General features: G+C 39.5%; 1 protein-coding gene across 12 annotated transcripts in view; it reads right to left on the reverse strand.

Annotated features, from left to right (window-relative positions):
- Positions 1-26,598, reverse strand: part of RAPGEF6 (Rap guanine nucleotide exchange factor 6) — a 206,448-nt gene that overhangs the window by 175,390 nt on the left and 4,460 nt on the right. The window lies entirely within an intron of this gene.

Genomic DNA, 26,598 nt, shown 5'->3' on the forward strand with positions numbered 1-26,598 from the left:
GTAACACATAATTCCATGTTAAAATTACACAGGTAAAGCTGTAATCCTTAACTACTCAAAATTTAATATGTATTACACAGTATTTGAATTCAGTGGGACAAAGTTTACTATAATACTGTGACAAATGCAGGTACAAAAAAGGAAGCTTATAAATATCTGCAAGAAACACAGAAATGCCCTTACAAAGCTTAATCAGAAGCACATCAAAACAGAAATTATATTACTGCTTAATATACCATTTATAAATCAGTCTCAACCTGATTTAGAGCTCCAGTGATGAAAGACTAAACACTTAAATCTCAAATATTACCCCCTTCCTGCACAGGAAAACTGCTCTGCTAACAGGACATGATGACTTGTGTATTCTTCTCTTTAGTGCATTAAAAAATATTCTCTGTAACAACAATATGAAGAAAAGTTATTATACTGTTGACACCTAAGGATTTTAGTCCAACAAACCTACATATCAGAAAGTCTTGCCTTGGATACTCTGAAGACCTGGAGCTATCCCCTCTCTCCCAAACAAGCATGTATTGCAGCTCACAGCCAATGTCGCGCACTTTAAATTTGCACATATTCCAAATTAAATGAATGTTTGGCATCTTCTGTACTCTCTGATCTTTGTGTCCTGCCACTAAGAATCTCTTCCCTGTCCTTAGAACATCCCAGATCATATTTTAATCCCACCTGTCCTGGCCACTTTTTTTACAGAAACTGAACAGCTTTGTAGGAGCATTGAACAAATCTCCTATGAAATATGTAGGAATGAGTAAAATGCTTTTTAAGATGTACACTTAAGTGTATAGTATGCAAAACAATCTGAAGCATTGGATTCTTCATTATCCTATTATTATAAAGCAATGATACAGCAGATTTGAATGTTTGCCACAGTCTTCTCAAGACTGCTTCAAAAATCTGTAAAACTTATCACACTTCTTAAAATTTCAGTTACAGTTTTTGTGGCCATCTAGTGGGAAGACATAGTAACTGCATGGAGTGTTTAAGGTGGATTCAACATGGACAGTCAAAATAAAATTCAAACACCATTTTTTATAAATCCATGTATTGAACATAATTACAACATTATCAATCAGCCATATTTTCATTAAAATTATGACCATCCTCAATTATAACCTAAAACGCCAGCAATCACAAATAAGATTGTACATGATTTTCAACACCAATGCATTCTCCTTTCTCTCTGCTGCATTCATCACTGAATTCTAACTGCTATAATCACATAAATTAATTTTGATTCAAATCCCCACTCTGATCCTGAAACTTACTACCCATAAACCACTACCCAATTCAAATACTTATCCAAGCAACAATTGTCTTCACATGATGACAAAGATGTCCCCGAAAATGTCATGCAAATCATCATAGATTACACATGTCCTCTAAGTATTTCATCAGTCCCCAAAGCATCTAATAGGAATACCCAACAGTATCTACAAGGCAGAGTGGAACAGATATGGCTACTTCTCCAGGTGAAGTAAATGAGCAAAGATTTTCTGCTTCAGAGACCTCAGGACACTATGATGCTGTTCATTAGGTGACAGTTCAGGTGACTGAACCTGAACCAAGCTTTTAAGAGGCAAATCCGAGGAACTAGCAAAGACAGTGGCAAACAAGGAAGAAGTTCTGGCAGCCATTGATAAACTAAATGCTACCAAATCCCCTGGCTCAGATTGCATTCACCCAAGAGTTCTTAAGGAGCTCAAGCATAAAATTGCTGATCTTCTCACTTTAATATGCAACTTATCCCTGAAGTCAGCCTCCATCCCTGAAGACTGGAAGATGGCCAATGTCACACCAATCTTTAAGAAAGGATGTAGGGGGGACCCAGGAAATTACAGGCCATCAGTTTGACATCTGTTCCTGGTAAATTAGTAGAATCTATCATTAAAGATAAAATTATAAAACATGTAGAAAAGCAAGATCTGCTAAGAAAGAATCAATAGGCATGGTTTTCGTAGAGAGGCAAGTCCCGTCTTTACAAACCTACTAGAGTTCTCAGGGTGTAAAATAGGGCATGTGCAGGGTATAAACCAAGTATACATTGTCAATTTGGATTTCCAAAAGGCTTTTTGACAAATTCCCTCACCCGAGACTATTGAGGAAAACTCAGCAATCAAGGAATAAGAGGGGAAGTCCTTTCATGGATTAAAAAACTGGCGAAGAAACAGGCCAAAGGGTGGGTGTAAATAAAGTTCTCGCAATGGAGAGATGTAGGGAGTGGTGTCCCCCAAGGATCCACATTTCTGGGACCAGTGCTCTTTAACCGCCCACAAATGACCAAAGTAGGGGTAGTGAAGCGTGGTGGCCAAGCCTATGCGAACGATACCGAATTATGTAGGGTGGTGAGAACCACAAAGTGATTTCGAAGTGGGCGAGCTCCAAGCGGACCTTGGATAAGTTAGGTGAGTGGGTTGGGCGAAATGGCAAATGCACCAATGAAGCAAAATGTAAAGTGATGCACACATAGGAGTTTAAAAAAATCCAAACTTCAATCTTTTAACCCTCAAGAGGAGAAAAGCCACCTGGTCACAGACCAGGAAAGGGATTTAGTATCTTAGTTGATAGTCCATGGGAATGTCAACTCAATGCATGGCAGCTGTGAAAAAAAGGAAAACTCTGTAAAGGGGATAATTAGGAAACTAATTTGATAATACAAACTGCAAAAGATTATCAAGTGCCCTTATATAGTTGAAGAAAAAGTGCGACCGCGACTTCAATAATTGTGTTCAGTCTTGGTCACACATCTGAAAAAGGATATCAAAGAGATAGAAAAACTGCAGAGAAGGGCAACGAGGATGATTGAGGGACTGGAGCACCTTCCCTATGAGGAGAGGCTGCAGTGTTTGGGACTTTTTAGTTTGGAGAGGAGGCGTCTGAGGGGGGATATGATTGAAGTCTATAAAGTCTATCAAGGGGCATACATTGAAAATGCTAGGGGGAAGAATTAGGACTAATAAAAGGATACATTTTTTCACACAACGTGTAATTGGTGTTTGGAATATGCTGCCACAGGAGGTGGTGATGGCCACTAACCTGGATAGCTTTAAAAAGGGCTTGGACAGATTTATGGAGGAGAAGTTGATCTATGGCTACCAATCTTGATCCTCCTTGATCTTAGATTGCAAATGCCTTAGCAGACCAGGTGCTCAGGAGCAGCAGCAGCAGACGGCCATTGCTTTCACATCCTGCATGTGAGCTCCCAAAGGCATCTGGTGGGCCACTGCGAGTAGCAGAATGCGGGACTAGATGGACTCTGGTCGGATCCAGCAGGCTAGTTCTTATGTTCTTATGTTTTTATGCTGCCCTCTTCAGTTGGTGCTCAAATTAACAGCATATACTGCACAACTTAACCTTTTATTAATGATATGTTTTGGATTAGGGCTAATTGTTCGAAGGAACCAAAGTATGACTTTAAAAGATGGTTCTTAGAATAGCAGGGTAAAGAAGAAATGGTGTGTTTGATTTATGCATGGGGTAGAAAATGTCAACTGAGAGAAATTTTTCTGTTTGTCTGTTTTTCTGTAGAACCAGGGGGCATACATTGAAAATGCTGGGTGGGGGGGGAGAGAATTAGGACTAATAAAAGGAAACATTTCTTCACGCAACACATGATTGGAATGTGCTGCCACAGGAGGTGGTGATGGCCACTAACCTGGATAGCTTTAAAAGGGACAGATTTATGGAGGAGAAGTCAATCTACGACTACCAATCTTGATCCTCCTTGATTTGAGATTGCAAATGCCTTAGCAGACCAGGTGCTCGGAAGCAGCAGCAGCAGAAGGCCATTGCTTTCACATTCTGCATGTGAGCTCCCAAAGGAACCTGGTGGGCCACTGCAAGTAGCAGTGTGCTGGCCGAGATGGACTTTGGTCTGATCCAGCAGGCTCTTTCTTAGGTTCTTAGTTCAAATAGTCATCTTTCAGTTTCCAATCAATTCATGCATAAAACTTTCCTAAACAAAGATTGCTACCTTACCATCCAGACCACTAGATTTTACAATTTATGTGATTCCTAGGAAAGAATCCATGCAGAGAAAAAAAAACAGACCCCCCCCCATTTTTTCCTCACTGCTAGGGGAGGTCACCCAGATGTCCTCTGAGCTCAACGGAGAAATAACATTGGTCTTACCCGTGAAGGGTAATTCTTCATTGAGCAGGAAAGGACATCTGCCCTACCAATTTAGTCGTCCATCCTCTCCTGAAACAAGACAGTCATGAATGTGTACATACGTTTGTTCTTAAACATGATGTTACTCAGCTTCCCTTTCCACCAATTATTTGTGTTGTGGACAATTTCCTACCTCATGTGTTGTTCTATCTCTGTGTGAGATCTGTTTAACCTGTTTTTTCTACGCTCCTAGCTTTGCATTGCCTTGTTAGGGGAGCTGGTTGTTTTCCCCAGTTTCCATAAATTAAGTTGGCTGGCACTGCTGATCGGAGTGACCAGAACTGGTACGCAGAGGGGAAGACCCCAAAACAGAGGTGAAGCTGAGGAAATCAATGAAGAAGTTCCTGCCTCCCTGATTGGTAGATGCCTAAAACCCAGATGTCCTCTGAGCACAATGGAGAATTGGCAGACCATGAGGCTCAACATAATTTACTCCTGCCTCCCAGTGACTAGCTGATGGGAAACCCAGATGTCCTTGAGCTCAAATGAAGAACTAAAAAAAAACTATGTTTGCTGCTTTTAGAATGAGTGGAATGAAAGACAAGATTTTATTCAAAACACATAGTATCAAAAATGTTATATACTGCAATCTGCAGTTTTAGATAATGATAAGTTTCCTGTATACTGTAGACATATACAACGTTTTCAAGAACATTTTTGTTTAAATATTAATAATTTTGGCAACAAAATTAATAAACACAATGTCCCTAATGATAATACATTATTAAAGACTTTAGTGTTTTCAATGTGATAAAATTTAACAATATCCAAATATGCTGGTAGTTCTACCTATCTTAACTGTATGAGTTTCTGTTCAAATAATATATTTTTACTACAGAATTTGTTATTTACATTCATCTTTAATTTTTTCCCAACCTCTCAGATGAAACAAATAAGGTAGCATAGAAGTTTCTCCTAACTTTGTATGACATTTTGTATGAAGACCTTATTTTTAACAGTAATAATTTCAGCACAAAATTTCAGCACTCAGAGTTAGAAAACCAGTCTGGTAGGAAATGTCTCTGTGTCTTCCACAAAGACAAGGTAATACTTTGACCAGACCCTACATTAATTCCCCAAAGTTAAATCTCTGTTCCATATAAGGCAAAATATTCATCTACTGCCTTTCTATCTACAATCAAAGCATGCAAAACATAACTTTTTTTCCACACCAATGGGAAGAGGAAGTTTGAAGTCATTTCCTCCTTCCCCGATTGGAGTGTGGGAAACATTTCCCCACAAGATGTCCTCCGGCTTAGGTGTGAAAGTGTGAAAAGGGAAAAGCCTGGGTTCATCTTCTACCTCAACAACTGTTATTTTTGGTTGTTACTCTAATATCCTGGGAGACAGGAACCAAAAGTTTTAGTTCGGCCTCCATGTGAAGACAGTGGGACACACTCTAGCAATAAAAAGCCCTCCTCAGAGAAAGAAATATTGTCTATATACCATTTATAACATTTCTTGAAGTGTGCTTTTTATCACTTCAACACAGCAAACAGTAGATAATGCTACATCACTATATTTTAATAGAGCCATCACTACAAGTTATCAAGACCCTACTTCAAGTTGTCAAAAGTTCTTTACAGTTCTTTGCTTGATATTGTGGAGTCACCACAGTTTTGGAACATATCTTCAATATAGGGCAGTGGTGGTGAACCTATGGCACTCCAGATGTTCATGAACTACAATTCCCATCAGCCCCTGCCAGCATGGCAAATTGACCATGCTGGCAGGGGCTGATGGGAATTGTAGTCCACATCTGGAGTGCCATAGGTTCGCCACCACAGTTATAGGGATTCATACTGCACCATTATACCGCATCCCTTCTTGACAAAAATTAGAAAAAAAATTGGTTCAATTTTTTAAGGAAAATGAAGCGGATCCCATGTTACAATCTGGGATTAAAGGAATGTCCAGGTTGTGATAAGGTTGAAGACTATTGCTCCAGCTGTTAAAAGATCTATTTTCATTGTTACCAGCATACACTACTAGAACAGTGAAGAACAGCTGTCGCAGTTTTTCCTTGTCACAGCATCTACTTAGAAATAAAGAATGAACACTGCATCACAGTATTTCAGTTCTCCCCCCGCCCGGATGATGTAAAGCTAGACTGGTATCTCAATCACATCAATTGTCCTCCACCAGATCTACAATGCCTCAGGCAGGTTTCCTGGAGAGCCAGCATAAGCATATTTTAAACAAACAAAAATAAATAAGTATTGCACATTATGAACATTAACAAACCAGCCACCATTTTGCAGCATAATAATCCTGCCGAAAAAGACAAAGAAACTGACACATTTATTTTCATTTTACTGGCACATAGCTGTAGATTGGTCTTCATGCTTCTTGCCAATAAACATCTTGATCATTACAGTTTTGTCTAAAATATCCCTACACTACTATGTCACCAACAATGGTTTCAACATCATTCAGGCATTTGAAGATTTTTTTTAAATGTAACAGATGCCCTGTGCAATGCAGAGGAAACATGAAATAACATTTTAAAGCACCAGTTTCCAAATAATATGATACTCATGGCCGAAATTTTTTACCAGTTGAATACATTTGCTACAACCAATACTGGGGGAAAAAGATGGAGGCCAACACCTCAACAGGAAGTGGAAAAAATCAACATCCTGCCTCCCAGAAGAAGGGTTGGAAATCACCCATCCATGATGCCCTAAGTCGCCTCCAGGAGAACATAGTATAGTTATACCAAAACATACCACATGTAAATCTAGATGATGGCTTCAATCTTTATATCTCCTTTTGACCTTGCCCTTTCCTAATACACAAGGTAACGACCATATCCTGCTAGCCCTATTCCTGTATTTGTGCCTGAGTTCTGTATTGTCTCTCTCTCATGCATGCAGTTGACTTGTCCATCTTTAATTCGGGGGTGGGGGGGGGCTATTTGGATGGTATTGTAGACTTCACTGCTTTCCTTTTTTCCCAATCGATGACACTCAGGGATGATTAAGTCATTATTGTAGCGCTCTTCTTTGTAAAACAGCTCATCTGCTCATAAAGATGGAATGCTCGGGAAAATGATAGGCTTTGGGGCAATCTACACATATTTTTCCTAGTGGTGGCTGGATACATATCTCCCTTTGAATGATGAAACACATATCTGCAAGCCTACAGGATTTGTTTTTTGTCTGTGTAATCTATTAATACAGTCTCAGTGGGGTGTTTTGCAATTTCTCTCATTGCTTTGTTGTGCTATATCCATATCCTGATCGTTGTTGAAAACATTTTCATTTATTCATTAGATCCTCGTGTGCTCTGGTGATTCCAGTGAATTTTCAAGTGTTAAACTGATCTCTATAAGCAGTTCTTGTATTTGTTTTGAGTCTGATCTCATAACGATAATCTCTTTCAGCATATGATTCCAATCAGGTATTAACTGTAGCTATATTACCCTCCAGCTGGGCACTGGCTTCTTCTGTCATAAAAATGGTCCTTCTATTTCTTGTGGAAGACTCCAAAAAGTAAAAGAACATTTTCTGTCACTAGAGGGCTAAGCCATACACATACCTTTGCCATTTTTGCCAATATATTTTAGAAAACCAGCAGCTTTTTTAACTGCATACCACCAATTTCCTCAGTCCCTGCAAAAAATCAGCTTTATTAATGTCTCCAACTGCATGTCTCTGACGTGCATCCAGCATCAAAGTCCAAAGGTAGGATATGTCATACATTTCTGTGTGAAGTTCATGTTCGATCAAATCCGGACTCCATGTGTTGTCTTCTAAGCCTTTTTAAAAAGTTCAGACTCTACACTTGAACAGGTTAAACTGAACTAGTCTGTGAAAAGTGGCTACATAGCTCCCTCACTAGTCTACATTGCAAGAATGGGGCAAAACCCTGTAGACTGAATTGCACACAAGACCACAGCACACAGTTAATTCACCAAGCATATACTCAGGAATCATATGGACTCAGCAAAAAAAAAATCTCCATTACACTGATCATCATAGAAAAATCTATCTGCCAACATCCATAACTGGATTTTAATGAACATGAGAAAGTGAGAACCTATAATTTCAGAAAGGCTAGTCAAAACTTTACAGTCACCAGATTTACTACTTCTAAAAGAACCTCAGTAAACTACTATCTACAGCTATTGTAAGACAACAGCACCAGCTTTACACAAGTTTACTGAAATGCAACATGGCCCCTGGCATCTCCCATTAAGCAGGTTTTTCAGATACTGATAATTACATGCTGCCACTACTGTATATCAGATGTAAGCAACACCAAGCATATCCAGCGCAACATTCTACCCCTTGTCCCGCAAAACCCTGCATTGCTGCAGCGCAATTAACCAGCACCACTACTTTGGGAAGGGAGGAGTTTTTTCTGCTTACTTTGGGGAGGGAGGAATATACCTATCACTCACAGCCTTTACATTTACGTTTTTTTTTCTTTTGTGACCTTTAGCACTGAACATAAATTATATATGAATTATATATGAAATCTGAGAAATGAATATAGTTAGGTGATAACAAAAGACATTATCAAAATGCTCTTGAGCAATGAACATTAGACACATAAATCCATTTATTTGGATGGTACAGTACATTCAAACATCTTCCCACCAATCGAAGTACAACAGACTAACCTCTTTCAACCCTTCAAAATCATACCAATGAGGAGGATGTACAGAAAACTAAACGTTTACTACACAGGCAGAAGCAATTTTCAACCTCTTCAAAATTGCAATCCTAATCGGGGGGGGGGGGGATTTCTGGCCATCATAGCACTTTTCTAACTATTACCAATCTAAATGAATATGACAATGCTTTCAAATTGTAGAATAAAAATACTAGTTAATGAAGGCAAAACTTACTCCTTTTCTTTTTCATTCAAAAAGTCTGGAATGATCTGATTTTCTGTACTTCCTGTGAGGCTTAAAATAGAGCCTAATAATTTTTTGGCTGCAAGTACAGTAGCCTCAAATTTATGATGCTCAATGTACATGCTATTTTAGGACATAAACACTTCAGGCGGCAAACACCTTCTCAAAGACCTCTACATATTCTCACTCCTTTAAAGTAAAAGATTAAACCATGCTGAACCTTTAGAACCTTGAATTTATAAAATATGTAGCATCCATTGATTTCACACACAAAAGACATCTAGATTAGCCTTAAAAGGTGTTGGGAATCCGATCTAAACAAGAGATTTATTAAGGACAGAAAAAGCTAAAGCAAGGATGGACTTGGCTATTTTTTAAAAATCTGAAGACTAGTATCCGCAATAAAACCAGGACTGATAGCAGCAACATCCATCTGCAGGCTCCTCTCAACACATTTTTAGGAATACTCCTCTCGGGTCCACCAGGGCAATCTATGAAACTTTTGCACTGTGTCATGCAAATCAAAATTCACCACTGCTTACAAGGCAAGAATTCTTTATATTTATATTTATTTATTTATTTAATATTTTCAATGTATAGGCCGCCCTCTCCCAGGATAGGACAATCAACTGTAAATTGATCAGGCTGCTGGCACACTCTTATAAGCCAATGAATGCTGTGATAGGGGATCTGTGCAACATGAAAGAAAACATATGAGTCACCTGTTCATAAAAAGCTGGGGAAGTGACAACTAGAAATTACATATGGGAGCACTGAAGAGAGACAATTCATGCAAAGCAACAGGCAGCAGCAAAATCTCTGTGCACCTACTCCAGAGCTGTCCTTTAAAGCAAAGCATTCAAAATTCCAGGTCTCACCTCCTGATGCTAATTCTGGGTTGCATCTCTACAATGCACATGTGTCAAACTAACTGCTTCCTACAAATATTTCAAAAACTAAATGAGGAAATATAACTTCACATTGGCCCCAAGTCAAGAAAACTGTGCCACATTTTTCTAAACAAGAAAGAAAACACCATACAATTAAACAGCTAATGGCAAAAGATCACATGCAACAACATAAAATGTTCTCCAACTTTGCCAAGAAATCACAAATATTGTAAATGATAACAGTCAAGCACATGAATGAAACCTGCCAAAGTTCTTGAATCTGTTCTTACATGCTAAATTTAATTACTTTTGAAGTGGAGGAGCTCTCTTTTATCTGCTTCTCCATTTTAAGGAGTTAGAGATATTTACAAAAAGCTCAAGCAATTCTGAAATCTGCTGAGGGAGAAAATGAACAACAGAAGTTAATATACCAATTTTACCAATTTAATACCTCAAACAAGTCCACAAATAGCACCACCAAAAGGTTTCCTAAATAAATGTAAGCAAAGTACCGGAGAGTCACTGCCCCATCTCAAATAAAGTTACCTCTTCCTAGCCCAAGCTCCCAGTCGTCCACTGGACTGAGAATGTCAAATTCCAGGATTGTACTTAACAAGACAAGCAAAATCTAGTTCATAACAAGTGATTGGAGGTAAAAGATTTTGAGCTTGAGGTGCTCAAGACAATGACTTCTGTTTAGTTTTTAAAGAAAGTCAGAGATCTAAAATCAGTGTTGTGAGTCAGCCTGTGGATAATCAGTTTATCAAGAAAAACAAACCGTGGCTGCAACGTATAGCAAATAAGAGTTCAGCAACAGAACTTGAAAGTAGGAGAAGCACTAGAATCTGACGTTTCAATGCAGACAGTTGGTTGACCACATTATCTGGGCCTTCAGAGTTCTAAGTCTCTGTGCTCAAAAGAAAAACCGTGTTTCCCTTGTTAACAACATCCACACCACAGCCAGCATTAATAATCCATATGTGAACAGCGATGAGATAAAGGCAAGTCATGTAATGTCTTTACACTGAAGCCTCCAGCAGGTACAAGCTGAATGTTTTCAAATATTTCTCCCAAACCATGAGAGCTAGAAACAGGCTTTTAAAAGTTTCTTCTGAACAGGAAGAGCAAAGAGCAACATAATAACATCACTCTATAGCCAACTAAGCTATGCTATGTTATGATCTGTCAGCATTCAACTTCCTATCAATTATTGTCTGACCTGTTGAACAACTACGCATCAAAGATTAGTTTAAATAAACTGAATAATACTCAAAGTTAACTGCATACTCTCCTTTATGTAAGGTACAGAGATGAACTAAAAGGTTAAACTGTTTAGATAGACAGACAGATATCAAAATCCTGGATAATGACGTCAAAAGACTCCACTTTCAAGTCAGTCCCAAAGTTGTTACATCTATTCCACTTCTATAAACATCAAAAGTCGAGCAGAACAATAAGAACATTCCCTGTGTAGCAATGGAAAGGAAATTCTTCCAAGGCGTGTGTCCTACAATTCAGGACATCCTGACTCACTGGTTTGATTTCCCAATTTGATTTGCTTTGCTAAAATGGGAAGAAGCAAGACACGGTATATAAGGAATAGTATACAACAGTATATAAGGAATATAACCTATGCCAGTATCCTTACCTGATATTTAGAAAAGTTTTTGATTTACATTAAAGACAAGCCAGAATTCAACTGTACATATTTTCAATTCTTTTAATTTTTAAACTTAAGATTTTAGTTTTTTACTTCTATTTATTGCCCAGAGCACTACCACACCCAAGGGCCTCTAAGCGATGCAAAATAACATAAACTTTACCATAAAACATTATAAACCCCAATAAATATAGAATATAGAATATATAGAATATATAAACCCCAAGAAATATAGAATATAGAATATATATAGAATAAAACATAACAATCAACACAGCCAATTAAATCAGTAAGTAAAACAACTGATGGCAACCCGTATCTAGTACAATCTCTTCCACTTATTCTTGGGAGGGGATTGGGCTATGATGGCAGTAGTCAGATGGTAAAGCATGTACATGTCAAAAGCATGCAGGGAACAGCACATCAACGGTCAACCTCCCCCAAAGCCCAGCAGAACAACTGTTTTGCAGGCCCTGAGGAACTGCTCCAGGTCCCACAGGGGCCTGATAGCTGGAGGCAGAGCGTTCCACCAGGCAAGGACCAAGGCAGAAAAGGTCCTGGCCCGGGTCAAGGCCAGCCAGATCACAGGGGGGCCAGGGACCACCAGAAGATTCGCCTCTGCAGAACGCAGAGGCCGGGTGGGGATATAAGGGGAGAGACAATTCTTGAGGTATGAGGGTCCCAGGCAACAAAGAGCCTTAAAGGTCAATACCAACACCTTGAAGGTGATCGGTATTCCACTGGGAGCCAGTGCAGGTGGCGTAACACAGGGAAAATAGAATCCCCCGTGAGAAGCCATGCCACTGCATGCTGGACCAGTTTCAGTTTCTGGAGCAACTGCAAGGGAAGGCCCACATAGAGTGAGTTACAAAAATCTAAGCTGAGGTGACCAGGGCATGGATCACTGTGACCAGGTCAGCCTTGCAGAGACAGGAGGCCAGCCGCATCACCTGGCAAAGATGGAAAAAAGCCACCTGAGCTGTGTGAGCCACCTGGGGCTCAATGGATAGAGACAAGTCCAGGAAGTAGGTCTAATAGCAGCTAGGACCCTTTCCTGAAATTACCTGGTGAGACCATTTATTTACATACATTTTTGCTATAAAGGTACAATAATCAACATATGCCATAAAGGAAACAAACATCAAGGGCTTGGTGCACATAAGCACTTTTTGCACCCGTATAGCACCTAAGAGATTTAAGAAAATTATTAAAAGCTTGAAAAACTCTCCTTCAAAATGCCAGTTGTTCTGGAAACAAGAAGCAGATGTTTTCCTCTATTTAGCTCAGCTGTGCAATAGAACAACAGGCCCTTTGTTATGCTGTCAACAGAAATTTTTATTACAGCTATTTTTACAGTGTCCATCACTATAGGAATGTGAGTACGTGGTACTCTTTTGTATATTAAAGGAGAATCCATTATAATGGCATAAGCAGAAAAAAGGTATAACTTGATAACTGTTTCATTAGACTGTCTCCATTAATTTAAAGTACAGAAAAATATTTAACCCCTTTAGCAACAAAATAATGCAATAAAAAGAAGATATTTAAACAGAATGTGAAAAAATACAAGGAAGCATTTAAAAAATCCTAGGACACTTATTTTTTTTATTTTTTTTCACAACCCCTATCATACTAATACTGACGATCATACCATAATTGATCAAAACTATGCACAGCTGACATATTTACAGCATCTCATGTTCTTACGTGATTTAAGCTAATAGCCACCCAAAGTCCTAAGAAGAACTTTATGCTGCCTCTCTTCTATTGATTTGAAGGCAGCTTTTGACACAGTCTCTAGAGAACGTCTTTGGAATAAATTGGCTATACAAGGAATAGACAATAAACTTCTTTTTCTAATCAGGCAACTTTATACCAACACAAACTGCAGAGTTAAGTGCTCACGGAAGGTTCCCATGACTGATTCTATTTCTACCTTAAAGGTGTGAGGCAAGGCTGTGTGTTAGCACCAACCCTTTTCAATTTATTTTTGAGTGACCTTCCATCAGCCTTATTGGAAATTAATAACCATGCCCCTAAATTAGGCTCAAGGCATATTCCAATACTTCTATATGCTGATGATACCATCCTTCTATCTTCAAAAGTTGGACTTAGTCGATTGAAATAGATGTGGGCAGTACTGTACAGATAACGGACTAGTCATCACTCATCGTTATCCAAGATTTGATCTTTGCCAAACAATGCCAAAAAACATAACTGTATGATTAATAAAGTGCCAGTGGAGCAGGTTAACCAATACAAATATCTTGAATTATCTTTATAATCCCTCTCCTGGTTGTACTTCACAAAGCAAGTATTGCAGGTGCTACCATCAGTTACTCTGCCATTGCACGCTTTATGGAAAGGGCCACCCTTGTCCCATATATTAAAAAAAAATCTTTAACTCTAAGATAGAAGCGAAGCTACTTTATGGAGCGCTCCATTTGGCTCCAAGCAGTTAATTCCATCTTTGAATACTGTCCAATCCAAATCTTTCCGCGAAATTTTGATGGCCTACAATTAGTAATCAGATAAGGCCCTCTTGTTTAGAACTGGCCAAAACCATTAGTTTATAGGCTTGGTTGAGAGCTTTTAAATTTTGGTCATTTGAGCACCTCTGCTGATCTCACCTACTTTTGTCTGATACTCAGGTTAATCCCATGGTTCTCTGATCGAAAGAAAGATTGAATCACTTGCATTCCTGACTCAAGCCCCGCTTATCTAGGTTCAGGAACTTCTGCTAACTTGTTAAAACAAAATTGTTGGAAAGCGAATGGATTAATTCTCATGTCTAGGGCTGCTATGAAAACTTGTTCACCCTTACATCTTTCACACCCCTATATCAAAAAACAGGATGGCTCCCTTATTTGTATTTTTTTTGATCTAATCCAATGCAGAGAAGAGTCCTCACACTTGCTCGCTTCAATAAGCTTCCCTCCGCTTTATTATGCTGGCAGATTTAACAAACTTGAAAATGAGCTGTAGTGGTATGCTCTTTGTGGTGAACAAATAAATTGGAAACATTGGCACATCAACTGCTTTGTTTGCCCCACCTTCAAGTTTAATCAGATCAAAATATTCCAACATTCTTTCTAGGATACTCTAGTGAAATGGAAGAATCAGTAGTAGACTTCCTTTTCTTTTCTGGACAATTCTTGATTAAATGAAACTTGTGAATTGGTTGTACACCTTTACTGAGGCAGATGCAACAATCAATAATTTATATTTTATCTTAAACCTTTGTATTTGTATACCTTTTGTCTTAAACCTTTGTATTTGTATACCTTTTATCTCAGGTTTTTTATTGTGTTATGATTATTGTTATGCCAAATAAAGGCTTATTATTATTATTATTATATTTATATCCTCTTTTGTATAGCTTTTAAAAACATTCTGCAGAGAAGGTAAAGAAGGTAAAAATGCTGTGTGATAACTCTTCTTGTTCTAAAGGCAAATTGTGACCAGTACCCCTGAAAGAAACATTAGGTATCTTATAACTCAGTAATATGCAAAGTGTAGTGACGGTGACCCATCAACCAATGGGGAGGCATGACTGTCCTGCACACCCACTGGGTCAGGGTTCATCATTAGGACCAAAACACAGCAAGAAGCCAGTCAGCCTCCTCACCTGCCAGCACCTTCCCCAACCGCCCTCCCACTGATCCAAACATGGCAGAACAGCAGCAGGAAGCCACCTTACTTGCCAGGCCTGCCATCACCATTCCATTCAATGCCCCTGGCAGAGACAGCAGTGGAGAGCCACTCCCCATGCCAGTCCAGCCAACAGTGTTCCCCTTCTCCTGCCAAGCCTCTATCTCCCCCCAAACCCCCGGGGCCCAGCAGAAGCCCCCCCACCCATTCCCCTGCCCACCATCTCCCACAACCAGTCCAGCCCCTCCACAAGCCCTCCCCATTCCCCCAAGTACCTTCCACCTACAAAAAACAACAACAAGTTGCACTGCCAGAACAGGGGCAGCAAGCCACTCTTCTGCTCGTCTTGCCAGAACCCGTCCCCATTCACCTGCAAACCTTCTCCCCAAAACCCAAGCCCCACAGGCCCTGGCAGAAGCCCCCACCATCCCCCCTGCATCTCCCACCCTCCAAAACCAAGCCACAAGACTTCTCCATTCCCCTCTGCACTCTCAACCCATCAAAAACCAAGCCGTACCAACGGGACATGGACAGCAAGCTGCTCTCCACCTTGGTCTGCCCTCATCCCACCTCATTCACCCTCTCCCTGTCCCAAGCATGGAACCAACACACTGTGAGCTGTGTGAAGGCCAGGACAGGTGGCAGGGACCATGGGAGACAGCAGGCGGGAGCTTGGTCGGCATTTCCCTCCCCTCCACTTCCTAGGGCCCATTTTATGGCCTCCTAAAATGGCTTTTATTGCTAGTGATAATATAAAGTTCTAAAGACAGTGCTGGACGTGCATGTATTCCCTGGATCTTTTATTAATTTTCACCAAAGAAATCTATGAACTGCATGCCCATTTCTAAGTTTCCCTGAAGTAGGGGAATGCATCCTGTTTAAGCGGGGAAAGGTATACTATTAGGACAAAAAAAATTTTAAAAACAGATCAGGTTCAAATGAATCCAATGCCTCCCTCTAAACAAGTGGGGAATCATTACAGTAAGCAGGAAAAAGAGAAATAGTTTCCTTTTTAAGGTATACATTGTTAAGAAAAATGTAATAACTGTGATTTTAGGAATTTAAAACTTATCCTGTTGGCATGGAACAATTGTTCCTGTTTTCCTTTCAAATTCTCTTTGGAGTATTATAAAAATATTTTAAGCAGGCACTCATACTATTAAGTTGTGCCTCTCTTCAATAATTGCCAGAAGTGGACACAAAAGAACACAATAGCTCAATGATTCTCTCACTTTAGACTTCTTCTGTTTTAGTGAAAGAGATCCAAGGCCCATTATGCATGGCAAGCTTGTCATGGTCCCAAATAGAATTCACTGCAGAGTCTTTTGTTTCGGGGTATGTTGGTTATTATTACCCACGGCCCCCTTTCCCCCGCAGCTTCTCACCTTCTTTGCAGCAGGGCAGGCTGGTGGGCTTAAGAGGGTGAGAGGATCTGCCATGTTGACATGTCACCAACAGAGAGGAAACACCAGAAAGCCACCTCCCTTCACAAAAAGATTTTTTCTATTGACATGTCACGTTTATATCGATGTATTAATATAAAAACATTTAAACAAGGGATCATTGTTTCTTCAGTGCTGGGTCACTGATTCGCTTCTATGGAGGGAAGGGAGGGGGGAGTAATGGTGGCATGCCAACCACAAGGAACTATGCAAGCCGCCTTTTCCAATCTCTCCAGATTCCCAATCATCCCTTCCCCAGTGTGCCACAGAAGTCCTGACATTTAATATTGTTAAAAGAAAGGGGTCGGCAACATGAAGGGGGCCAAGGAGGAAGGTATGGAAAGACAGCACAAGGGAGCGGGAGGGGTGAAGCTAGGTAGGCTGGTCGTGGGAAGATGAAAGATGTGCATGGTAAAGCTGTAAAGTAAAAAGGTAAAGTTTCCCCTTCAGTCGTATCCGACCCTGGGGTACCACTGCAAGCAGTGATTTCATAGGCAAGTCATTTTTGTGGGGTAGTTTGCCATTGCTTTCCCTGGCTATTCTTTATCCCTTAGCTATGTGCTAGGTACTCATTTACTGACCAAGGAATGGATGGATGGCTGAGTTGACCATGAGACAACTGCCAGGATATCTGACCCACAGGGGGCTCGAACTCCTGACCGTGTGAGTGGCAGTGCAAACACTACGCCACACAGCTCCTGGCAAAGCTGTACTCACTGGCAAATTTGCCCCCTCTGGCCGTTAGAGATATTAAAGTAGCACTGCAAGTCTCAATTGTCACAGGGAGAATGGAGGGTGAAAGCGGGGCTCAGGGAAATATCTCCATACAAGAAATCTTGCTGCAATGGACATTTGCTCCTGCACATGGCAGAGACCTTGTACATAATCAGCTCAAGTGAAGTTTCAAGTAAATCTTGCTGCAATGGACATTTGCTCCTGCATGTGGCAGAGACCTTGTACATAATCAGCTCAAGTGAAGTTTCAAGTAATTACATTTTAAAAATTTCATTTTACAATTAAAATATGTTCTACAAACTCATCTAGGTTTCTTGTCCAGATAGTCCTAGAAAGTCCACATGATATCCTAAAATAGAACAGGTAGACCAAAATACTTCAAAATCCTTCTAGTACTTCAGTAGCTAAACTGGACCACTGTTACCAAAAAGTCAGTGTTATATTTGTTGAGATGAGTACCACTTTGGAGGTATTTAACACACATACATGAAGTATTCAGTCTATTTAAACAAGAGCCTACATGTTAGTTTATACCTTTTGCATATTACACAATTAAGCAAGTGGAATGCTTCCAGACAAATAATAACTTGTTCCTGCAGATAAATTTAACTATCTGTACTATCAAAATTTCAAGCTTGAATTTTAGTTGAGTACACTGAAACCCACAGTAGTATGCCCAACATAACTGCTCCTATGCTTAAAAAAGGTAAAGAATAATTTATAAACCACAATGTTACTGCAAACAGAAAAGGGTAATGATCAGGACTAATTAGATCTTAATTTGAAGCAAAGACCGCCATGTGAAATTTAACATACCAATTACTGTATATGCCTTTTACATTTTCCTAGAGTTTTGTTTTGTTTTTACAAATTAAGTTACTAATTGTAAGAGAGATGTGCCACAGTTACCCAGTTATTCACTGTTAAAACAACAGCCACTTTTTGCTAAAAATTCATCACTGGCATTTTGCATCTATTTAACAGCTGCTACACTGCATCATCTCTCATGTAGTTAACCACCTGCTGATGTTGAAAGGTTATTTACAGATTCATTTAACTAGAATACAGCCTCTCAAATGATAAGAAAACACAAGCCTTTGAGACAAATAATAATCTCTTTATGACCTGATTAACTGCTGGATTTTGTATTTATAGAGTGGGTAAAAAAATATTTTGCTATCCATCATTGTTTGTTTATTTAATTTAAATTATTTGCTTCTCTGCACTCTTAGCCAGTGCTTGTGATTGTGTGGTACAAATGCCACAGTAACCTCTGGTACATCTTGAAATTTGTTCTTTGCCTAGCCCTAGAACAATCTGATCCAAGTCAGCAATACTACTCTCTATTTCATAAACTTTGGACATTTGCTATACAACTGCCCCCCACGTGCACACACACTCTCCACACAAACACACACATCCCATCATTTTTTCTACTGAACCTTCAGCCTGATATATAGTTCTGTGGTAGAGAAATCTTAGAAGTAAATCTCATTACTATGTAAAAGTGTTGGTTCTTCATTAAAAAGCTACACTACAGTTGGGGGGGGGGGTTAAATCTCCTAATACATACCTACAATCCTAAACTATACCCTATAAACTGAGCAAGTTGTCATCAATGTTCTTCATACTGCCATCAGATTACAATTTTCTGAATGTTGTTTCTAGAGTTAAGAAGCAACAGTAGCACATTAACTTGGACTAACACATCCTTCTAACCAAGATGAGGAAAAAATCCTAAAGTATATAGAGTTTTTCTGTACAAATATGATCTTATACCAGGTGTAAAAAGGCAAATAAAGCAACCATCACAGCAAAGTTATTATGCCATAACAACACACAATGATAAGCAGCATCAATAATCATACAATATTTTCTTATTACATACAGGTTTCTCTTTCAAACACTGATCACCCCTGCTCAGAATACTGGATGGAGTTACTAGGAAACAACCTTAGATTTTTGACACCACCAGCCAAGGAGGACTGCATTATTGCACTTCAGTCAATAGTAAACCCTATTACTGATTAATAACCCTACAAAATATTTTGCCTAAAAAGAACACAGAATAAAAAATGCTAAGAAATATTAAATGTGGAGTTTGGCTTGACTGCTCCACAGACTCCTTGGAGATTTTCAGACTTCTATTGTTCTACTCTTGGGCTAAGAAAGACAATTGAACTTGTAAACAGCTCAATCCTGTTTGGAAACTGAACTTTGTGAGAAAGTCTTGGATTCAAACTACATTTGCTTCTGTTGCAAACCAACATCTGTTTCTCCATGACTGGCAAAAACCTAGTTGGTTTTCATGTCTATATTTATTCATTTTACAATATTCATATCCTGCCCTGCTGCCCTCTCAAGGAACACCAAAGCAGTTAATAAATTAAAACAGGCATAATCAAATCACATTTTAAAGCCACTTCCTCCCACAAAACACATACTATTAAAACTATCAAACATATATACAAAAATACAAACATAAAATATATACAAAAATAATTAAAACATTAGTTAGGAAGGTTCATTATGGAAATGCCATATGAAACAAAAAAAGTCTTCACCTGTTTATTGAAGATGGTAACAGAAGGGGATAGACAAATCTCCCTAGGAAGAGAGAGTTGTAAAATTTCCAGAAATTTTGTAGCCACAGTGAAAAAAAAATTTCTCTTTTTTTTCCAGAAAAAATAGAAAATTTGAGGGGAAATTGAAATTTTGAAACCTAAACTAATCTTACTGCTTTTAACATCAAATGCATTTATAATTTATTTAGCTTATACAATTGCAATATTGGCCATATTTATGGAATTAAATTATAACTACCTTACAGCCCCATCAAAAGGAGAGATGCAACTCTTGAGAAGAAATGAAAACCTTGAATGCTCTTCTCAAGAAGACTAGAGAGTCTTCTAGGTGCGGAAATGCATCTCAGATGGATGGATGGGCGTGCTGAGAAGGAGTGAAATGCTTTTAAAAACAAAGTGGGCATGCTGTAGATATATACAGCTCTTAAATCTAAGAGGCATTTCTCCAAAAGCTGTATATGTTTACAGTGTCCGTACCTGATCTTCAAAAGCATTTCACTAATTCTAAAAACAAAACTATTTCACAGAAGTTTTTTTTCGCTACTCCCCAAAATTTTCACTTTTTCTTTTTTTTCAGGGTCACTTGAAATCAGGGTCCCTGAAGATTAAGCAATTGGACGGAAGTTCCATAAGGGGAGAATGGAGAGTGGTTGTTCAGGTACATGTTGCTCGTCACTATTATACAGCAGACTTGGTGCAAAGTAAACACCAGCACCATGAATTTTGCCAGGAAGCAAACTTGGAGCCAGTGTACACAGACCAAGATTGGTGTAATATGGGCCCTTATAGAAATGTGAATTCAAATATATCTTGCACAAATTTATTTCTGAAATATATATGCATCTTATTGATATTTTCTAGATATATTCAGGTCTTTGAAAGTACCTGAGATTTTTTGTGACACTGGCAAAAGGGTATGAGAAAGTCTGAGAAATATTCAAATTAATCAGGGATATCAGGAGACTGCTTTTTAAGATTCTCATGTCTGCTTTTTTCTCCTTCAATTTTACTGTGTTTTTTGTGTCTTCTCAGGGCTTGTCATGGGCTTGTCATGTGGTTTTGGCTTTGATTGCATCCTCTGAAATTAGTTTTGCTGGTCCTGTGTTCTTCGATGAGTTGGTTTGTGATGGATTTGCATGGATTCTCAATAGTACTTGACTGGATTCCCTGAATTGTTAGATTTGCAACAGCTTTTCCCATTTGATTTGGTTTGGATGATTCTCCGATTTGATGTTTGTTGTATGAGACTTGCCACATTGTCCTGTGCTTCTGCTGGGACTCCCTGGTTCTGCATTGGTTCTCTGGACTTGTTGGTTCTCTGGACTTGTTGGTTTTTACCTTGAGAGGCATTTCGCCAGTGGCTGCCTTGCTTAATCTTGAGTGTTTGGTTATTGTTCGCTCTAAAGACAGTTTGCCAGTGTTCAGGGGTACATAGGTCCAACTGACTTGAAACTCGGGGCTATTTTGTTAGCAGGCACCAGCAACTCCCTGCAAGTTTAGTGCCATTAGCTAAAAAACAAACTACCAAGACACTGGGTTCTTTAAGCAGTTTCTCGCTCAATTCAAACAGTAGCTCACGCTGAGGCCTAGAAAAGATGGACATTTCTTTTCCTAAACATGTAGGTCAAACTACGGATAGCTTCAAAGGCTCAGATAAGAGAGATGGGAAGAAATCCAGGTGCCAGTCAAGCCTTTAGGCATACAGGTTCAAGGCCATACAAGATCGGTAAAGTACACTCCATCTAGTTAATGCCTGAGCTCATGGGTGGGAGGTACTTGTTAACTGAATCCAATGCCGCTGCAGGGCATTTGTTTTAATTGACAAACTCATTTGACTGGTCGATCACCTGGTTAGCAACCTGTTTCATTGGTCAAGTTGTATCCTTTGTGATACATTTGACTGTTTAACTACAATCAGGGCCTCATGGGTCTTTGAGCATATATGCAAAATCTTTCATTTTAATTTTGCCATCGATTAGGAACACATTTCAACTATAGATGCTGGGAACTGAACCTAGGTCTTTCTGTATGTAAAACAGATGTTTTACGACTCAGCCACAGCCTTTCCTCATAATGTATGAAAGTCCCAGTCCACCAGCCTTCTCACAATAAATTTAAGTAGCTAGGAAAGGTAAGTGCCGCACAAGCAATGGGCTGGTCTCAAACTTTCAAGTATCCTGTTCACATCCTCAGATCTGACAAGCTGAAAAGTATCCCACACAATTGGGTAAATTGGTATTTGGGACCATCCAATCTTGTCATCATAAATGCAGAGCCTAAGTCAAAACAGATGCAAGAGATTTTATATTTAAAGTTTGTGTAAAATGACAGCAGCAGTTTGCAGAGCAGTCCATCTCCTTCTGCAGGAAGAACCCAAGAGGACCCTGACCACTCATGATAAGTTCTGCAAGTCTGCACTGGGTGGTTGCAATGGTTGTGGAGAAATGCTGCTTCTTCACTGCCAACATGGCTACTGAGCAGGCTTTAAAATGAACTCTAGATGTGCCTTGTCATCCCAAGTCTCTCTCCATTGTCACTCTAGTGCCCTTATCTTATCATTGTCTGCAGTCCCTCAATAAACCAAGGAGTTGCCTGGGAACTTAAACCTGACAGAAAGTGCCTTGGAACAACTGTGTCAATAGTCTGTGTCAGTTCCTCATTCTAGCAATCAATCAGGATATCAACAGGAGGGCTGACTATACCAGCAGAAAAGTCTACTAATATCATGTGGAAACTAGCTGGATCCATCAGGTTACCAGGCAGATCGTAATTCACCACCCACCCCCTCAGAGTCTTGGTATCACTGCCTAAATCACAGCAAGTGGTGATCTGTCCATGACAAGTAGATCATCTTTAATCCATCACTTTCTCCCTGCCCAGAACAGAAAAACAGATCAAGAGTATGTGAAGGCCACACTGGTTATCATGGTTGTCAAGGAGTCCATGGTTGTCCTGAGCCACTTCTGACAGGACAGCTTTAGGAAGGATGTTGAATGCCTCCAAACAACCAGGAGCCTTCAACACCACCTTCAAAATGACCTCAAATTAGCTCAAGCATGGAGATAGTTGGATAGCAGGGTGGGTGGTACACCAACAGAATCCCAATCCTATCTCACACTTCTAACACTAGATAAACACTCTTAATATAAATCAATCCACCATTTTGAAACAGAATTGTAAAATACTGTCACAACTCATGCTATTATAAATCTCTTAAATCCAAGGATAAAGGGATTCTCAGGTCTTGATGCTGGTCAAGTACTTTTAAATGCTACAAACCACATTGATGTATTTGGCACAGGAGAACACTCTGGGAGTCTACCAAGCTTACTGCTCCTGCAAAATGATGGCAAGGCCTTTTTGTTCACTTCACATCCATTTATCTTCTCCATCAAGAGTATACCTGAACAAACCGACATGTTAAAGAGTAGATATAGTTCTTTCTAAAACTTCAAAATCAGAGCAAAAATGCAGAATCAGATGCTGAGTCTAGATAAAGAATAAACTTGAGTTATCTTGGGATTTTCAAAGATTTGACTGTGACAGTACTGTAAAAAAATGAAATACATATTGAAGACAGGGTTTTTTGTAGTTAGAGACAGTACAATGCTATTCATGTTTATTAAGAAAGCCTCAGAGAGTTCAACAGGTCTTACTTCCAAGTATACAAATTCAGGACTGCAGCCAGTATAACAGAAAGAAGGTGGTGATGTAAAGGAGTTCAGTGTTGTCAGAATACACAATTCCACCCTAATAATTATTTTTTAAAAACTGAGAGGATTTAATTTCTGTAACAGAAAACTCAAAGATTTCAGCAATATAAAATGACCCAATCTACTGGAGAGTACTGACTGGAAGTTTTAAGAAGCAATAAAACCTTTGTATGCTTTTGTATAAAACCAGTGAGGATAAGCAGTTTCTAGATAGCTGTGAGGAGAATATTTTCAACCTGTGGCCACAAACTATGGATGGGTAGTCATTTGATGAATCTGTGGATGAGCAATGCTTTGAAATCATAGTTTCAGGTCAGAGAAACTCTATGTTTAGCAAAAGGGTGGTTCAAAATTGGAAAAAAATACGACTGGATGCCCCAATGTAACTTTGGGAGTGAAGTAGCATTCAGCCTTGTACAGAACTGGGGCTGGAATAAACCCTAGAGAAAGCTAATGTGGAAATAATGGCCCAATAGCTGGCAAGTCATTCCAGCACAGAATGACTTCATGTGTATGAAGAAATAATAAAGCATCAAAACTCAAGATCAACTATTCTTTTTGACTCCAGTAGTCTCTCTAAGCCAATGGTGGCGAACCTATGGCACTCCAGATGTTCGTCACCAGGGCTCTAAGCAAACAGATGAACAGTTCCTTCAGAAGTTTCCCTTCAAGTTCATGTATTCACAACGGTACACTAAATTTCTGCTGAAACAGATCTGCGGATGAAGTGGTAATTTCAATATTTTTCCCTCATAGAGTTCTTCTGATAGGAAGCACGCAAAACCAGACCTACTTGGCTTTTTTTTTCCTGCTTCTAAGCTGAGTTGGTATGACTATTCCCAGCTTAGAAGGCTAATCGCTTAGGCTTTCTTTTGCCATCCCCTTTTTTCCACCTAAGGCAATTGGTTAAACAATGTGCCATAAGAGGAAATTACCAGGCCCACAGATGACTTATTCATTGAGAACATGCATAGATGCACTTCTGTTCCAAAATATGTGCCATCATACCCGCCTATAATGCTTGCATAATATTGTTGCAACATTGCATAAGATCATGTTTTCTGATGTTTTAAGGGTAAAGTTGCTATGATGTGTTCTAAGTAGTTTGGTGATGGCAAAGCAAGTTACGTGATTAAATTCTACAAAATGCAATTTACTTGTTCATAGCCCTTAGAGTACAATACTTAGCTAGGAAGGATGCTAATACTAGAAATGGAAAATGTTGAAGCTTTGGCCCTTTCAGCACGGGCGAAATACAGCATTTTTGCCATCCCTTGGCTGTTGTCCTGGCCACCTGGGAGCAGAATTAAGGCGCCACTTTTAACCTCGCTCAACAAGCGAGGTTTTTGCAAAGCACCGTCTTCCCATCGGCGCAGTGTGAACAGCACTCAGCGTGGAAGCACGCCGCTTCTCTCTTCCCCGTGTCTCCGTCCCAGCTGTCAGCCTCTGGAGGGCTACAGGAGACCCACCTCCTTGACACCTGCCCTCCCACCCTGGAGGTCAGGAGGGCAGCGGGCGGGATCTCCCTGCAACCCTCCAGAGCGAGCTGCTGGATGTGGGACGGGTGAGTGGAGGGGGCTGCACCAGAGGGCAGCTCCATATGGAGCCGTACCTCTCTGCAGCTTCGAGGGGAAAGTCAGTCATTATGATTGATGCTACAGCCTCCACCGCATAATTTGGACATTAAAAGTGGAGGTGGGGAGAGAAAGTTTTTGAACTGGATATACTGGGAGGATGAAATACTATATACTCGAGTATAAGCCTACCTGAATATAAGCTGAGGCACCTAATTTTACCACAAAAAACTGAGAAACTTATTGACTCGAGTATAAGCCTTCAAACTTGACTCAGTAGCAACTAAAAACAGAAGATTTGGGAGCAAGATGAGATAGAGTTGCTTAACAGAGTTTGCATTAGGGATGAGCAGCTTTCCAGCACTCTAGGAACACAAATGAACCACTGTTTTCCTCCAAATGTACAATAATAATGAGATTCATAGCCATGCCAGCCTAAACTTGGCTCCAAAGAAAGTCTTTGTCTTCAGCAATATCAGTATTTGGCAGTAAACTACTGTATGAAGAATTGTATTCATCTAGAATGCAACACACCAATAACCCTTAGGAGAGAAATGCCTCGGTTTCTTTTAACACACACACACACACAACCTAGTTGTAATGCTACGCAGGCTGTCCTTACAGCTTGTTTTTACGGCTCTCTGGTGAGTTAGGAAAAAAAGCAGCAACATGCTTACTGGATTCCCACAGCAGCCCCAGCTCCGGCCGCCATATATTCTTTTTCAGCATTAAAAATGTGCTGAAAAAGTATTTACGGTACATAGTAAAGTAATTTTGATGAAAAGTATTCTATTTGAAGACTATACCATAGACATACATTTGCTTATTAGACTGCAATGTGCAATATTTTGAAATTAATTGCATGTATATCCAGTGTTAAAAGATACAAGTTGCTGCACATCGAAATACATCTTAGGTTTTGCCACTTATGAAAATAAGAATAAAAGCTGAAAATAGAAACCATCAACACTATAGTAAACAAAACAGAAAGTTTTGCTCTTTAAAAAACCAATGGCCTGGATCCAAGTACCCGCCCAACTAGTAGAGCACGCCGAAGAGATTTTGGGATTGCGTTTCATAAACACCCTTTTTCTCCTTATGGCAAACCTCTTTTGCAATCGATGAGAGTTTTGAAAGCATTGGAGTCTGCTGTTCAAGGGGTGGGGGAAGATCCCAAGAGGCAAGTCCTTCAGAAGCTGTTTGGATTTTGGCCAGTACCTAGTTCTCTGTGTTACAGTGCAGGGACATATTTTTAGTCAGATCTCTATGATAAAAAAAGGAGCATGAAGATATAAA

This window comes from Sphaerodactylus townsendi, linkage group LG03 (genome assembly GCF_021028975.2).
Source record: "Sphaerodactylus townsendi isolate TG3544 linkage group LG03, MPM_Stown_v2.3, whole genome shotgun sequence".
Classification (NCBI taxonomy): Eukaryota; Metazoa; Chordata; class Lepidosauria; order Squamata; family Sphaerodactylidae; genus Sphaerodactylus; species Sphaerodactylus townsendi.